Below are 4553 nucleotides of genomic sequence, written 5' to 3'. Positions count from 1 at the left end.
ACTTCACGGTCTCGTGTAGGCTGGGAGCACTCTCGAAATTGAGAAATTGTGACATGTTAAAAACCATTTCATTAATTGCGGAGAGTTGTTAAGACCTAGACTACACTGCCAGAGCGTAATGAAGATGGATTCAATTATGTCATTCAAAAGGTGTTGGAGCATAAACTGAAAAAGAAAAAAAAGACATTGCTAGGATAAGAGATGATGTGGAGGCGTTGGTTTTCGGCTGCGGTGGACAAAGTCAAAAATCACACGACACCAGTTGTTGTCCAACAGATCCTTCGTCAGAAAGCAAGAGATATTGTGGTATTGGTTAAAATGGATCTGCAGAGAACGGAGCTGTTAAATATGTTTGACCCTCAGAAATAAACAGACAAAAAGCAAAAAGATGGGATCAGTTTAGAATGGTATCATGGTCAGCACAGGCATGGTATGCCGTAGGGTCTGTTCCTTCGCTGTTTTGTTCTACAGTATTGGAAAAATTTTACATCAACACAATTATTTCTGAACATGTATGAGGATAATATTCACAAGCTTAGTATCGTTCCCTGGTGGTCTAGTGGTTAGGATTCGGCGCTCTCACCGCCGCGGCCCGGGTTCGATTCCCGGTCAGGGAAGTAAATTTTTACGTTACAGTTGACATCATTCACTGCGTTGGTTTTATTTTGCTTTATCGCATTCTCTTTCGCTCTGAAATAAATGTTTGCAAATGACTGAAGGCAATTTGAATATTCGGCGGAAGGTAAATAAAACGCTGCACGCTGTATATTTTTGGTCTCAAATCAGAGAATGTGTTAAAATCGAATGCGAGCTACTGAACCATCAGCACTCACTTTAACAAACATTTCCGGGTTTCCAAACGCACACATCAGAATGGAAACATATCGATTTATAAGTTGCTATGTTCCGGAAAGAGTTTCCAGATTTCTGCCACATCCCACTCGAAAAGCTGACTCGGTTTCTCCATACACAAATGCAGCCATGCCTGCTGAGCATTTCTCGCACTCTTTGGTCTTATTTCACATTTCTTGGCTGCATACGTTTTTGCTTTTATTCCGAATTTTCTTCCCGAAACCTCATCGGGGTCCACTTAGACGAAAACTGACTGCTCACCGTCCGTGGAAAGCTGCCAGTTCTGTGAACGCGTTGGGTTTTGTTTCAGTTTCGCGTTGTCACTCCCATGTCAGTACCAGTCCATGTTTCCCCGGTATTCAGCTGTGGATAAAGTCAACACAGGACCTTATCAGGTAACAAGTTGTAGAGCTGGATGAACACAGCAGGCCAAGCAGCATCAGAGGAGCAGGAAGGCTGACGTTTCGGGCCTAGACCTTTCTTCAGAAATGGGGGAGGGGAAGGGGGTTCTGAAATAAATAGGGAGAGAGGGGAAGGCGAATAGAAGATGGATAGAGGAGAAGATAGGTGGAGAGGAGACAGACAGGTCAAAGAGGCGGGGATGGAGCCAGTAAAGGTGAGTGTAGGTGGGGAGTTAGGGAGGAGATAGGTCAGTTCAGGGAGGACGGACAGGGCAAGGAGGCGGGATGAGGTTAGTAGGTAGGAGATGGGGGTGGGGCTTGAGGTGGGAGGAGGACGGACAGGTTAGGGAGGCGGGGACAAGCTGGGCTGGTTATGGGATGCGGTAGGGGGAGGGGAGATTTTGAAGCTTGTGAAGTCCACATTGATACCATTGGGCTGCAGTGTTCCCAAGCGGAATATGAGATGCTGTTCCTGCAACCTTCGGGTGGCATCGTTGTGGCACTGCAGGAGGCCCAGGATGGATATGTCGTCTGAGGAATGGGAGGGGGAGTTGAAATGGTTCGCGACTGGGAGGTGCAGTTGTTTAGTGCGAACCAAGCGTAGGTGTTCTGCAAAGCGGTCCCCAAGCCTCTGCTTGGTTTCCCCGATGTAGAGGAGGCCACAACGGGAACAGCGGATACAGTATATCACATTAGCAGATGTGCAGGTGAACATCTGCTTGATGTGGAAAGTCTTCTTGCGGCCTGGGATGGGGGTGAGGGGCGAGGTGTAGAGGCAGGTGTAGCACTTCCTGCCGTTGCAGGGAACAGTGCCGGGTGTATTCCAGGTAGCTGTGGGAGTCGGTGGGCTTGAAATGGATATCGGTTTCGAGGTGGTTGCCAGAGATGGAAATAGAGACGTCCAGGAAGGAGAGAGAGGTATCAGAGATGGTCCAGGTGAACTTAAGGTTGGGGTGGAAGGTGTTGGTGAAGTGGATGAACTGTTTGAGCTCCTGGTGGGAGCGCGAGGTGGCGCCGATACAGTCATCAATGTAACGGAGGAAGAGGTCGGGTTGAGGACCAGTGTAGCTACGGAAGAGGGATTGTTCCATGTAACCTACAAAGAGGCAGGCATAGCTTGGGCCCATGTGGGTACCCATGGCCACCCCCTTTGCCTGTAGAAGGTGGGAGGAATTGAAAGAGAAGTTGTTGAGGGTGAGGACGAGTTCAGCTAAGCGGATGAGGGTGTCAGTGGAGGGCCTGCGGAACATGAAGAAGCGGAGGGTCTTTAGGCCATCTACATGGGGAATGCAGGTGTATAGGGACTGGACGTCCATGGTAAAGATGAGGTGTTGGGGACCGGGGAATTGGAAGTTTTGGAGGAAGTGGAGGGCGTGGGTGGTGTCACGGACGTAGGTGGGGAGTTCCTGGACCAAGGGGGAGAAAATGGAGTTGAGATAGGTGGAGATAAGTTCAGTGGGGCAGGAGCAGGCGGAGACAATGGGTCGACCAGGGCAGTCAGGTTGGTGGATTTTGGGAAGGAGATAGAAGCGGGCGGTGCGGGTTTGGGGAACGATGAGGTTGGAGGCTGTGGGTGGGAGGTCACCTGAGGTGATGAGGTTGTGGGTGGTTTGGTGGTCGGGGGTGGGGTCATGATCAAGGGGGCGGTAGGAAGAGATGTCCGAGAGTTGGCGCCTGGCCTCGGCGATGTAGAGGTCAGTGCGCCGTACTACAACTGCACCTCCCTTGTCTGCGGGTTTTATGGTGAGGTTGGGATTGGAGTGGAGGGCTGCACGTTCTGCGGGGGAGAGGTTGGAGTGGGTGAGAGGGGTGCAGAGGTTGAGGCAATTGATGTCTCGACGGCAGTTGGAGATGAAGACGCCGAGGGAGGGTCGGAGGCCTTGGAGTGGTGTCCAGGAGGAGGGGTTGTGTTGGAGGCCGGAGAAGGGTCAGTAGAGGGATGGTTAGGCTCACGATTAAAGATGTAAGCGCGGAGGCGGAGCCGGCGGAAAAACTGTTCAACGTCCAAGCGTGAGCGGTATTTATTGATGTGTGGGTGGAGGGGGGAGCTTATCAGGTAAATCGGGGAACTCGCGCCATCGGACATATGTTAGCACCACGCATATCAGTTGCATACTCATTGCTAGGTACTTTTCACGTAGTGCTGTACATCTAGACTGTCGTTTCCTCGTTAGTATAGTGGTTAGTATCCCCGCCTGTCACGCGGGAGACCGGGGTTCAATTCCCCGACGGGGAGATAATTTTAGCGTGTTAAACAGTACGTTTTCTAAGAAATTAAAACTGTTCAGAAAGAGAGAGGATTAATGCAAATAAAAGCTTTAGCTCCTAACTGCATATGGTCTACCCTGTTTATTACCATTATTTTAATGGATCATTAGGGAGCGAGGCTGAAGTGAAATGCTGACATATTTGTGCCCGATAACAACGGAAAGAACTGTGGATGCTGTAAATCAGGAAAGAAACAAAGTTGCTGGAAAAGCTCAGCGGGTCTGGCAGCATCTGCGAAGGAAAAAAAAGACAGTTAACGTGTCGGTCCGGTGACCCTTCCTCAGAACTTGTTAACTGTTTTTTTCCTTCACAGATGCTGCCAGACCTGCTGAGCTTTTCCAACAATTTTGTTTTTGTATACTAATGCCTGACTCGTTTTGAGCGGCAGCGATTGAGATTCCAATTGAGCATGTATTTCAATATTCAATAAATGCTGACTTCGGCTGAATCTGAATCAAACAAATCAAATGTATTTAGATTTTAAACAAAAAAGTCGTGATACCTGAGTGTAAACCCTTAGAAATTATTTCAGCTCGGCTAAATTTTCTCTTCGGCTGCAACTACAAAACTGACCAAAGCATGAAAATGCACACTTCTTTGTCTGGAATGCCGTCTCGACTTTGCGAAAGGCGAAAATATCTGAAAGTTCTCAATTCACGAAGTGGTGAGATTGTGAGCATTGAAAGCGAATGAACCGCAGCCTCTTTATTGTAGAAGAGAACGTTGAAAAAATATGAACTGCTACCACATACTGTCCATTGAAAACAGCAAATGCTGGAGATCATGGAGGGTCGGGCGGCAGCATCCAGGGACAGAGAGCAAGCCAACTTTCTTAATCAGAGCTCTCATGAAGAGTCATCTAGACTTGAAAAGTTAGCTTGCTGTCTCTGCATGGATGCTACCTGACCCACTGTGATCTCCAGCATCTATTGTTTCCGGTACAAATTCTAGCATCTGCAGTAATTTCCTCTACTTATTACTCATTGTAAAGCACTAATTGTCGCTATTAGAAGTATTTTATTCCCCCAAACT

At 48.4% G+C, this 4553-nt stretch overlaps 2 non-coding genes across 2 annotated transcripts; both read left to right on the top strand.

Annotated features, from left to right (window-relative positions):
* Positions 1-545: 545 nt before the first annotated feature.
* Positions 546-617, top strand: trnae-cuc. Its single transcript has one exon. It is a non-coding gene; the product is annotated as a tRNA-Glu (tRNA).
* Positions 618-3417: 2800 nt separating this feature from the next.
* trnad-guc lies at positions 3418-3489 on the top strand. The gene has a single exon. It is a non-coding gene; the product is annotated as a tRNA-Asp (tRNA).
* The last annotated feature ends 1064 nt before the right edge of the window (positions 3490-4553 follow it).

Source organism: Rhincodon typus, chromosome 35 (assembly GCF_021869965.1).
Source record: "Rhincodon typus isolate 14 chromosome 35, sRhiTyp1.1, whole genome shotgun sequence".
In the NCBI taxonomy this organism is placed as follows: domain Eukaryota; kingdom Metazoa; phylum Chordata; class Chondrichthyes; order Orectolobiformes; family Rhincodontidae; genus Rhincodon; species Rhincodon typus.
This window is presented reverse-complemented; position numbering and strand designations above follow the sequence as displayed.